The sequence below is a fragment of the Ambystoma mexicanum genome, chromosome 8, assembly GCF_040938575.1.
Source record: "Ambystoma mexicanum isolate Mex_15411 chromosome 8, UKY_AmexF1_1, whole genome shotgun sequence".
Lineage (NCBI taxonomy): Eukaryota > Metazoa > Chordata > Amphibia > Caudata > Ambystomatidae > Ambystoma > Ambystoma mexicanum.
Window position 1 is genome coordinate 337,267,303 of NC_090929.1, and position 13,016 is coordinate 337,280,318.

The 13,016-nt window shown below is 43.9% G+C and overlaps 1 long non-coding RNA gene across 1 annotated transcript in view; it reads left to right on the top strand.

Moving 5' to 3' along the window:
• Positions 1-10,849, top strand: part of LOC138471911 (uncharacterized) — an 88,315-nt gene extending 77,466 nt beyond the window's left edge. The window contains exon 2 of the long non-coding RNA XR_011268530.1: positions 8,190-10,849. This is a non-coding gene — a long non-coding RNA (uncharacterized lncRNA). The remainder of the gene's footprint in view (positions 1-8,189) is intronic.
• Positions 10,850-13,016: the final 2,167 nt, after the last annotated feature.

Below are 13,016 nucleotides of genomic sequence, written 5' to 3' on the forward strand. Positions count from 1 at the left end.
TGTGTCCCAGACGTGGGACCCAGGCGACTTCTTTCTCGTGGGTCTGGCACCTTGTCAGGTCGGCTTGGTCATGTGTGGAGAGACCGTAGCTGGGGCGGAATTCTGCACATTTAAAGTTGTATTTTGCTTCTGTGTGCTTGGCTTTGCTTACAGGTGTGACCTTGGCGCCGGCTGGTAGCATACGAGTTGCAACATCGCGCCCTTGGCTATGAGCTCTCGCTGGGCTCGTTCTGCGTGATCAGCACTTGTACTCTTGCTCATGCAGTGTTCATGGCGGTTCTTGCTTGCGGCCTACTTGGGCCTAGTTCATGGGTGGGGATGCATAATGCACGGCACCTATGTTGCGGTTTGACATGGCCTCATAAGCAATATTATGTCTTCATTATGTTCTCATCACGATGCGAGAGGTGGGAAAAACGTCAGCAAGCGTATACGCAAGTGCTTCAGGCGTCTTGCGTTTCTGCATTATTATAAAGGGGCCTATGTGAAAAATAATAAAGATGCGCGTCAGTGGGTGTATCCGTCACCTACGTCATAGCACTGAATATATTCTTTGTGTAGGCTGGTGCATGAGTGACCAGTGTGCATGGTGGCACGTGTGTTCTTGGCAGTTGGCTAGGTCATTGTGGCATCTCTAACGATGTGGGTGCTCGTTGTTAATGTCTTAGTCGAGTTCATCCATGCCGCAAGTGTTGGCTTGAGTGGGACAGGCTGGTGGGCATATCCTTATGTTCTTGAACCAGGGTATTTTGTCATCTGGTAGATAGGCAAACTCATCTTGTGGTGGATGCCTGGGCCGCTATCCTCTAGGCCATGGTCGCGAGGAGATTGGGGGGAGCTTGTTCTCCCATTCTCCCACTTCACTAGCTCCTCATCCTTGAGAGGCAGGTATTCAGTCTGACTGTAAATGGCCTTCATCACTATAGGAGCGGTTACTTCTGCGAAAGTTCTCTTTTCCCTATCTGTCAAAGCAAAATCACCATAGATTTGGGTAAAATTGTCAACCATAACTTTCTCTTTTTTGGGCCTCTCAGACAATGCAGCCACAGCATCACATGTAAATAATAGTCCTTCAATACGATTAGTTTTACTTAAGAGGTCCCCAATTGCAGCCCTCAAGATTCCAATCTCGCAGTGTGTCCATTCGTGACCTTTCTCTAATAGATCTAGAATTCTCGCCAACACCAGGAAGTCCGTTGCTAGTGATGACCCATCCAAAGTGTGTATTTCAGGATGAGCATCAATTGAAGTAACCTCCTTGTCTTTCTCAATTAGACTGGATTGAAACTTTTGAATATCAATATTCATTCGGTCATTTATGGCCATTTGAGGGCTTTTCAATCTGGGTGAACTCACCTTGGGTGTTAATTGCGTATCATCATTTGTTAGATCAATCTGCCAAACCACATTTACCTTATCAACTTCTTGTGACTCCATGTATGGAGGGAATGGTTTAAATATTCTTTGAGGTGGATTACTATACATAAATACATCTTCGCAGCCCATAGATCTATGATTCACCGGGATAGAGGGGCCAAGAGACAGCCAAACTCGCTTCCCTAATTCAGCTTCAATTGTAGGACCCAACATTGAGCAGTCCATCGTGTCTTCTTTATCTGACTTATTATCAACACTAAACATGCCATTAGAAATCTGAAGCTGAGGTCCCTCATCATGGACCCCTATAGCCAAATCAGTATGTACAATATCATGAATTTCCTTAAAATTAAATTTAGTTGTAGATATGCTCGTATCGTGACCCACATAAACATTGTGGACCAATGCTGTTACAAGTTTTATAGGAATGATACCCATTTCATCCAAACCCCTCTCCTTCGATTCAGACAAAGAAATGAGTTAATTACTACTTGCCTCTCCCCCAACATCTCCCAACAGGGCTGTCGGCAGAACAGCTGGATCTTCAGGTAAAGGCAATATGGTCTCATCACCAGAAAACGGGGCGTTAGTACCTTGTGGATCATTTAATTTCCTCCGGCTTCTCAATCCATTTACCATGATGTTAGAGGATAACCCAACTAGGTCAATTACCACCAGGAGTATATGAATTAGAAACAAAAAACCTGGATAAGGGGTACGAAATAAAGACCAGGGTACGTACCAGGTTACACACCCATAGTATATATACTCACAGCCTGTCACCCATAGCCAACAAACTAAACTGAACACTCTAGGCCTATGTATGTTATATCAAATAAATGCAGTGCTAGTTCGCTGCAATTCTGCATATGGCGAGCGCTCGGCATACAAAAGGAACAAAGAAAAAGATACCCTGCGCACCCGCCGCGCAGCCGACCAGCCAAATAGTCACTTGCTGTCACTTCCGGGTGCAGGCGCGGGTGCGTGTACACCTAGTATCTTATCCTCTTGCAAACGGAGCACCAACGAGTCCGGGGGCGGGGCCAACAATTCAAATCTGCAACAAGAATAAACAGAGCCTCAGAAAAGCTGACGCGACCCCAGCAGTAAAGCACACGAATGCACGCAGGTACAGGCACACTAATGCGAGTACTCAGTGCGAGTCTTATCTATGTGAAGAAAATAAAGTAATTACAGAGAGTCCTCGTTAACACTCGCAGCACCACGCGAGTTACGGAATCCAAAAAGGAACGTTGGACTTCCTCTTGCCGACGCCATCACCAATTTTCCTTTTACTGCCAAACAAACTCCAACAAAGCGAGTGGGAGCCGCACAGCAGGACCAGCCAAACAGTCACTTGCTGTTACTTGCAGGTGCGGAATTCAATATTAAGAGAATGATGACTGGGCTGTCAAATAACTCACACTTTCTTTGCACCTTGGAGGAGAAAGAAGGACAATTGTTATGCACCGATCAAGGTGCAGGGTCACTGTGAATTATCGGCTCTGGTGGATACTGGATCCGAAGCCACCCTCCTGTCAAAAAGGGAGGGCCTTTGACTAACTAAATTCAGGACAGGGGGAGGGTCACCAAATTCCACTCACACCACTTCCTGGACAACTCCAGAATTTCAACAGGAAGGTTATTTCGGTCGAAGAGAATGCAGATCTGAACATAAAAATTGGATGGCACCGGCTGAAACATCCTGTGATCGTTGTGACTCCAGAGGGAACACCTTATTTGCTGGGGAACGATCTCCTGAGGAGGTTATCATCTCTGATCGAGTGTGTAACGAACGTCCTCTGGACTCAGACTACTAACTGCCCTATCAAATTAAAAATAAGTACCAATTATGTATGCCTGAATGGTACCTCAAAACCATGCTTTTTACATAATCTTTCTGCCCTCCACCCGCTGACATGAACTGTACCTTAATGTTTTGATGTCTGTACTGCCATCTTATGTAACTAAAAATGGTACTGTAAAGCAAAATTCCTTGTAATCATTATCAACCCTCCTTTTGTAACCAGCCAATGTTTTATATGTAACAGCGCCACGATGCCCACGGGCTGTTCGCCTTAAAAATACCAATAAATAAATAAATACATAAAAGTACCTGTCAAATAATTGATCAATGTTCTGAGAGTGTAGAATGCCATTAAAAAAAGAACCAAGTCCCAGACATCACTGTCATCTCTGTAGGAGAACAAAGTGGTGATGGGAACACTTCTCCATTCTTGAAAATCAACCTTCCTCCCAGTTTTAAGTGGCAATTCACACTGGAAGGGAACACGATAACCATTTACATCAGTCCAAATTCAGAAGAAACCTTGAGTCCTGTGAAACCAGACAAGAAAGAATGCGCTCAAAGTCTGACGGACATTCAGAAAAAGGATGAGCAGTTTTTCCCCATTCAGTTAAATGGAGGGGGGGAGGAACCGGTGCTCACCAGAGTATGCCTGAATAATGGAAGGAGCTTCATCAGCCAAGGATTATGCAGGAAACTCCCAAAAGATCAGACGATTCCCACATTTAAATTGATTGACAAGTGGGAAGTAGGTCTGGAAACATCCTAGCAGGGGTATATTAAAAATGTCCATTGGCAACAAAAGTATAGACCATAATTGTTGGGTCGGGAGAGATATCTCTTTGGCCTTTTATCTGGGAAGTGACATTCTCAACCGATTCGCAATAAATTTGGACCCAATTAATAATAAATCCTGGTCCCAACTGGGAGTAACCTGATGGTCTTTGATAACATTGAAAAAGCATTCTGCTCAGCTCATTTGCTGCCTTATGCGGTTGAAGTTCAAGTGCGAGAGGAGGTTATCATACCAGGACAGCTGCAACAATTTACCCTTCAAAATTAAGCGAGGACAGAACCTCAAACATCAGGATGCATATATACATCTAAATTCCCATCTCCAACAACAAGTTTATATTTAAATCCGACACCTCTAGTAGACCTAGAACACATCATTTGAATATTGGTGGATAACAGCGACCCTCAAAGTATCACTTTGGGCACAGACACCTTTATTGGAATGGCAGTTGATGCCCAACATTATTCTATTGATTTAGGTAATGAATTGATGGGACCAATCCCAAATGACTATTTTGACATCAGCAATGGTATTCCTCCAGAAAAGATTTTTACTAGGCATGGGGGAAATGTCCTGGTGTACTCTTCCTGCCCCTACGTTGTCGAAGAGGTGACCTGTGACATTTGGAGGGAGGAGGTAGTGTTCAGAGTCAAGGACTACTACCTCGAATCCCCTGTCCAGGTCAACGCCATCAAAAGCGAGCTCTCTACCCAACTGGAGGATACTGCTGAAATTCACATGCCTGAGGTCTTTCCAGGTTTCAAGCAGATGAGTCGAGGAAAGGATCTATCTTGCTGATTCCTGTGAGACCGAGGAACAAAGACAAAAGCTAAAACAGGTCTTCCTGGAATTCCAAAATATCTTTTCAGTGGACGCATATGACTGTTGATGCACATACATTCATTAAACCACCATTCCCACAGACCCCAAGCTGGCTCCTGTATTTGTGAAACAATACTGGTTACCTCTCGCATCCATGGAGTCACTCAAAGAGATTATTAAGAATTTAGAATCCCATGGGATAATTCGTCCGATTTACAGTACCTTCAACAACCCTCAAACCAAATGGCCAATGGAGACTATGTGCAGACCTGAGGGAGTTGAACTAACGGGTCCACATGTCAAGATGGCCTCTTCCCTACATCGATCAGGGACTGGCCAAGATCCAAGGGTGCAAAGGTGTACACTGCCATTGACCTGACCAACAGTTAATGGACAGTACTCATGAGTAGGGAAGACCAGTACAAGCTTGCCTTTACCTTCGGGGGCAGTGTACACATGGACCCGAACCCCGTTTGGATGCATAAACTCCGGCAATGAGTTCAACATCTTCCAACATAAGGCCATGCCCGTTTTGGGTGAAAGGGGAAACCTGGCCTAGGTGGATGATGTTTTGATCAATCGCTCAAATGTGGAGAAACACATAGCAGGAATGTGCTATGTTATTATCCAGTTGCGGAAGGCCGGAGCAAAACTGTCCTTTCTGAAGGCACAGTGGTGTAAGACCTGAGTGAACATCTTGGGGCACAAGATCACACCTGAGGGTCTTAATCCCCAGGGGAAGAAGGAGGAAGCCTTATTAAAATACCCTACCACTATGCAAGAATTAAGAAGCCTTCTTGGACTTACTAATTATAGTCAAAAGTTCATTGAAGACTATGCAGAGGTCACTCGATCCTTGGTCCATTTATGAAAGGCCAGAGTCAAGTGGGAGTGGGGTCCAGAACAATCGTAGGCAGTTAAACAACTGAAAAAAGCCTTTCCCAAGGTCCCTTGTTTGGCTTACCCATAAAGAACAAGCAGTTCTTCTTGGAGACGGGGTTCTCAGATACTTGCCTAACAGCGGTATTGTACCAAAAGCATAAAAAAGTCAACAAAGTCATATCATACGCGAGCAAGACTTTGTCCTCTGTGGAGGAAAAATTCTATGACTGTGAGAAGGCACTCCTGGCAACGATGTGGGTGCTGAAAAATGACCGCCCATTCATACAGGGGGAGCACATCATTGTCGAGACGCCTCACCAACCCTCCCAGTATCTACAAAGTGACAGAATCCGGGTGGGGAACATTATTAATTCCAGAATTACTTCCTGCATTCTGTCCGTGCAAGGCTTTCCCTTGGAAGTGATATATGGCCAAAACAAGACGAGTCCCCTAGAGCAAGGGTTGGCGGACTTGCATGATTGAGCTCAAGAAAACTGTCCCGAGGATGAAAGTCTAATGACCAACAACAACATGGAGGCGTTCTTAACACACAAGATCTATGAAGAAGACACGTGTCGGAAAATACCCATAGTTTATGTGGATGGGTGATCCTACCATGTTGATAACAACAGGGAAAAAAGAACTGGTGGCCGGCATTGGGAATGTCTGGGTGAATGATACCCCGGAACCCTCTGCTGGTTACAAAATAGGACCCCGAAGTAGTCGGGTTGCAGAGTTGATGAGTGTTTATCAAGTCATCCTCACTGCAGTGCACCACCAACTCAATGAACTGGTCATAATCACTGACCCCGATTATGTCAGGAATGGGTTTGTGGAGCATCTTATTAACTGGATAATCGAGGCATGCTTTGTGCTAACAACTGATCAAGTCAATCGACCATCTGGTGACTTCCAATTAGGTGACCCGTCTATTGGAATAAGATAAGAGTTCATTCCAAGATAAAGGGTCCAGATAAGACTGGGAATGACCTTGCTGATCAACTGGCTAAAACTAGCTAAAACTGGCTAAAACCAGAGCTCTGCAAGGGGATTTCATAGAAATTGAATATAAATTGAATCCCTGCTGGGTGAGATCCAAATGGCAGCTGTCACCAGGTCACAAACTCGGGCTAACAGTGAACTCTCAACAGCCCAGTGGAGAAAAGATTCCCCAGATGCAGATTTGATCACTGCACAGAAAGAGGACCCGATCATTGGGAAATGTTATCGACACATTGAAGACCCTGGAAGCTTTCCTCTAACAGTCGGATCATGCCGATAAAGAGGATCTCTGAGTGTTGAAGTTTTCCAAGATGTTCCGGATCCAAGACAGTTTGTTGGTAAGGAGAGCCCAATCTGGCTGTGACCAGTGGGTGATACCTACCTCCTTCTGAAGCCACTACTGGTCATAGGGGGTTTCATACAACATTGGAAATCTTGCGCAAGGTTGCCTATTGGCCACACATGGGCCAGGACCTTGGCACTTACCTAAAGGGTTTTCTTGTGTGTGCTCAATTCTAACTTAGTTCACTCATACACAAAAAAGGGGAATGACACTGCCTTGGTCAGATTTGCAAGTCGATTTCATCAGGCCAGTGATTCGCTCCTCTGGAGGAAACAAGTACATTTTGAGTGTGACGTGCTTGTTCACGAAGTGGGTAGAATGTCTTCCAGCTCTGAATTATAAGACAGAGACAGCTGCTGCACTAATGATCAACCACATCCTCTATCGTTTCGGCCTGCCGCAATGGATTGAGTCGGACCAAGGAAGCCATTTTACCAGTGAGGTGATGGTGAAGATGTGGGAGATTCTAGGGGTAAAAAGAAAACTCCACTTTACCTACTGCCTGGCCTCAAGTGGGGGTTAGATAGATCTTAAAGAAGTTTGTGGCAGACTCTGAACCCAGTTGGGACATCTGATTTCTGCTCGTCCTGATGGCCATTAAGGTCTACACCATCTTCTGCAACAAAGATGTCTCCCCATTTGAGCTCATGACTGCATGAGAAATTGCGTTATCACAGCATCTGCTCTATAGGACTCAGGAGCAGACCCTGATAAATGCGTCCACTCCTCTTGAGTATATTGAACATTTAAGGAAGCACCTCCAGTATGCTTTTGCTTATGATCAGCACAGTTTAGAAAAGTCGGCTGAAGGAATGAAGGCCTACTATGATCTGAAGACCACCAAGAAAGAGTATGACATAGGTGACATGGTTTACCTGTACAGTTTTCAAAGGAATCAGGCCAAGGAGCCGAAATTCCTCCCATCTTGGTGGGAAATAAATATATATATATATATATATATATATATATACTTTTTTTTTCTTTTTTCAAACCAGGAGTAATTTACTCTGCGTTATTGTACACATGAAGAAAATAAATAAAATGTGTTTTGTGAAATGGAAATATCATGTTCACTGTATGTTGTTGTAAATTCAATGTAAATCTTCCCGGGGTAAAATGTGTGTAAAAACTATGAGACTCTTTTTTCTTTCTTTTATTAGAGAACTGACCTCCTTAATTTCCAGCCTGGAGGTGAGTGGGGAGTCCAGTAAGAACCCCAGGGACCTGGAAAGGATGGAAGGAAGGGCGTGCCATGCCATGCCCTCAACCCAGAGATGGAAGCGGAGAATGGAGTGCCTACTCCTTGACCACTCCTTGATGAAGGAAATTACGCCTAATGAAACCCCACTTGCCTTGCTCTTGCCCAACAAAGAGTCATGCAAGAACGGGGGGAGAGGCATGTGGGTGCATTTAAAGGCCACAAACAGAAGTCCCTTTCACATGAATAGCAAGATTTTAAATACTGAAACAAAAACGGCCTGGCATTTGTTTTCGTTTTCTAAGTAAAGTTAAAAAGCCACGTGGAAAGGGGCCTACCTGTCATTACAAATGGACAAGCAGTATTTTAATTTACAAAAGAAGGAGGCATCAAATATCCCTGTGGGATGGAAAACAGGATTTTTAAACATTGAAAACAAAAATGGCCTGCACATGTGTGCAAATAAAAACGTTTGAAAAAGTAAAAGTGAAAAAAATATCACTGCTCACAGAAAAATTTCAGGAAAACCAAACATGATGTGTGGGTTGACAAAGAGCAATGTATATTATGTTTCACCCACAAAACTCCAGTGGCATTTGAAGAGGCGCTTTGTCTTCATGAAAAGAATTGCAGCCCAAGGAAGTCCCTTTTGCTGGCTGTGGGCAAAACCTCACAAGGACATATCCCACTTCCAGCCTGGATGCCACATCTCCCATCTAATGACCAACCGCAACATAAATGTCCTGCCAAAGACGTCGAAATTCAGTGTTCTCCAAAGCTGCTGGCTCTGAAAGCATGGACTTCAAAAAAATTCACCCTTGGCTGGATCACGACTAATATGTGTGAATATGGGGGCACCCACTTCAAAGGGCAAGCTTCCAGCACAAAGGAGACTGATAAAAATAACTGTGGTCACAGGCTTACCTAGTGAAAACAAATGGCTGGACGGCAGGAGTCAGGACCATTTGTCCCACATGAAGATTCACAATGAATCGAAAAGGACTATATCATGTGGGCCTTTTTCTCAGCCATCATACGGCGGATGGATTTTATCTATGTACCATGTTTTATGTAACATTGAGGCAATTTGGAGGGGGTATAAAATTCTTCTTTCCATGACTCTGGGAACTGTAAGGGCCAGTTAAACTATGTTTCTGGCTGATCTGAACATGTGCCAAATGTGAGAGTTGGTGAGTGGGTGGAAATTGAAATTAGGGATATTCTTAATAATTTACATATTCATAACTGTTGTGCTTTTTATGGAAATGGCAGAAAGGTGCCACATGGCCATGGTACATGATACCGATTTGGTGGTTAGCTTATCTAATTCCCCATGATTAGCGGTAATAGAACATATGTTTAGTCTGGCAGTTGCTAGTAAAATTATGAAGTTGTGATACATAACTAGTTTTTGCCAAAAAGTTGAAAGGAAACCAAAGGTTGATGCAAATGGTTATTGCCATATGTTGCTCCATACCCCTAAACCAATCCTAACTTGGAGGCTGGGTTTGGGAACAGAGAGAAGGGTAACTGTCCAATCCTAGTGACAGGGATTATTGCTGTGTACTTTCCCCAAGATTGTAAAATTGGTGGCATCATCGCTGCTATATAAGGGGACTGCACTAAGACAGGGGACACACAGAAGGAGGAGAGGAACAGACAGATAAGAGACAGACCATCAGGAAAGCTGCTGAAACGTACCATCTGACAGCTGTAAGGAGACACCAGAGGAGATTGTTGCGAGAGCATCTGGGTCAAGCTGTCTATTTCTAGGAAACACTGGGTCCTATAGTGGAGAGTGGGAGGCCATCTGTGAGAGTGGAGTGACCAGACGCCTGCCCTATCTTTCCAGAGTGTCTTGAGATGCAGCTGGCTTTCCTGAACCTTAAACAGAGGCTTGCTATGTAAGTAGAACTGAGCCCTGGTAAACCAAAGGTGGGGGAGTCTGCTTTCCTTGAATCCTTTGCCTTTATAGTGGGTCGGTGGGAGGGTGAGGGGGCAAAACTGTGTAGAGCTTTAGCCTATGTAACCAAAAATCTTAATTTATTTAATTCCCCATTCGGCAGAGCACTATGGGGTGAATTTTAACCTCACTTCCCAGTGTGCATTGAAATCTAGAGCCTATAATTGGGTAACCCTTGTTTTCTAGCTGACACTGACTTCTTAATGAAGATGGGTGTCTTTGTTCTTAAATCTGTCTAACCTTTTTATCCAGCTTCCCCAACACAGGCCTTTCAGTAAGGCGGGTCTGAAATCCAAAATCCCCCAAAGCATTCCAATTTTTCTGTGTGGCTTCCAAACAAAATTGTGGGCTAAATTATAATTGCCATATGTATTTTTACTAATCTTGAAATCATGCTGCTACCCTTTTAAGCCTGCAGGAAAATCAAAATCACACAACATTACATAATTGCCTTTGTTATTGATCAGTGTAATTATTTTGTGAAGTGAAATTTTACAGAAAGGAAGAATTGTGTCTGCGTTCTTTTTAACTCACTTTTGTGATGTATTTATGCTGAGAGAAGTTGATTATGTTGTGTCACGGATAAAGTGGAATTTGTGATACTGTCTCGCTAATTTCTATTACTGTTAATTTAAATAAATAGCAATATATTTCCCATACACCAGCCTGATTCTTGGCTCATTGGTAGCTTAGGGGAGAGGGATACAAGGGGCATGATATGTGTCTGAGATAGGGCTAAAAAAAGAATATATTAAATAGTTTGTTGCATAACCAATTGAGTGCGCAGGGAATTAACTTCCCGTGTTGAGGGTGGCTTCTCAATAAACCGTTACAATTTAGAATGGTGGCGTTACACACCACACCCTTGATGCACAGGGACAGATTAGCAGTCATTTGTTGGTTCCCGGCAAGTTAGATGCAAGACTTTTATGTAAAATGGCTGTGGAGATCCTTCCAAGAGAGAACTCTCCATCTTTGTTGGTTTCTGAATGGTCCACTTCTCTGCAAGGCAGAGCACTCAGCTAGTGCAAAGGATCTTGGGGGTGCCATTGGCCATGTAAGAGACACAATGCAAGCAAGACAGCTACAAGGAAAAGCACCCGCCTTGGGAACAGTCTTGTACAGGATGGCTTTTTAAACCTCTTTCAATGACATAGGTAAGATCCAGGTGGATATCTCAACACAGGCACTGCGCATAGGAGCAGCATGAGCTTCGCAGAGTCAAAGCCTGCAAAGGCAGACTCTGTACTTGGTCCTTCCAAAGTCAAAAGATTGTGTACCATTAAATTGGTTAACAATAGCAGCTGTTATCACAGTGGTTAGAAGTAGGTATCCGTAATGAAGTGCTATATAAAAAGGTATTATTATTATAACATGAATTATTATTTTCTGAACTTGAGTTGCTGTGTAAGTGAGAGTTTCTCACTCCATTTTCCTAGACACCGATATCAGTTTGGATACAATGCTGACATTCATTTACTGTTGAAGCTTGATGTTTGTCCAAGGGTGATATGACCCATCATTTCTAATGTGTATCTGACCATGCCACAGTCTCTGCCGGTACAGTTTTCTAGTGATCTAGTGAATAGCCTTAAGATGATAGCAAGAGTTTAATAGTGAGGTGTGGTATTTAAACTGCAGGTGTTGCATGGCTGACAGACAACGCCCTACATCACTTCCCCCGGAGATGCAAATGGAAGATGTGCGCTTTATAAATGAAATATAACCTGACATTCTCCCTGATTACAGAAACCATGAGCTGCTGCACCCCTGCACCCCTCTTTGTTCCTACAAATGTACAGGCTTGTATAGGCATGCTGGGCCTGCATGTACAACTTAATCCACATGTCTAAGTAGCTTCTTATACGGAGAGGCCGCCTCTACATATTTCTCTTTTCTGTTGTATGATTTTTTAAATGTATTTAAATGTATTTATTTATAGCATTTGTGTAACGCCCAAACCCAAGGGTATCACAGCGTTTGTACAGAAGAAATAGTAAGACAATGGGCAGCAGCCAAATAAAGAGGTAATCCGGTCCCAGGTGTACAACAGTGCAAAGATCACTCAGATGCAATAGGAACAGCACAGGTGGCAAGACAGCAAGCAGAACTCACACACAACGGATGCATCACATGCAGCTGCCATGCAAGCCTCAATTGCATACTGCATGTACAGCATGACAGGCAGCAGCAGTGAAACCACCCCACACACAACACCTACAACTCTGACGGCAGTAGTGCAAGTATCACTCATGCACAATAGGTACATCACAGGTAGCAACAGTATCACTCAAGAGCGCATGCATTACTCACACACAACAGAGAATGAATACAGTAGCCATGCCAGCATCACTCGCAGAAAATACGCACACACCAGGTGAATAATAAATCTTCACTTGCGTAAGCAGTGCAAGCAACACTCACACACTACAGATATAGCACAGGCAACAGGGTTGCAAGTATCACTCATGCATTAAAAGGCAACAAGTACATGGCATGACTGGCAAGCCGAGTGATTGGCTTGTGTGAGTCTAGTGCTCGTCGAGACTGGTAGATGCAGGTAAGCAGTTTAAACTGCTGAGAGTGCCTAAAGCAGAACCACATGTTCTGTGGCAGCTTGAAGTGTGTCGAGCCTGGTTGAGTCAACCGAAAGCATCTTGAGATATTTACAGAGCTTCTGGGCTGATTCTGGCTTCAGAGGAGATGGCAGGCCCATTGCAGGGTCTCCAGTGCTAAGGTGAGTTCTCTGTTCTGCACTTACACTCCAGCAAGATTGTTTGGGACCTGCAGGCGTTTGTTACTTCCCGTGAGCAGGATCCCAGTTCC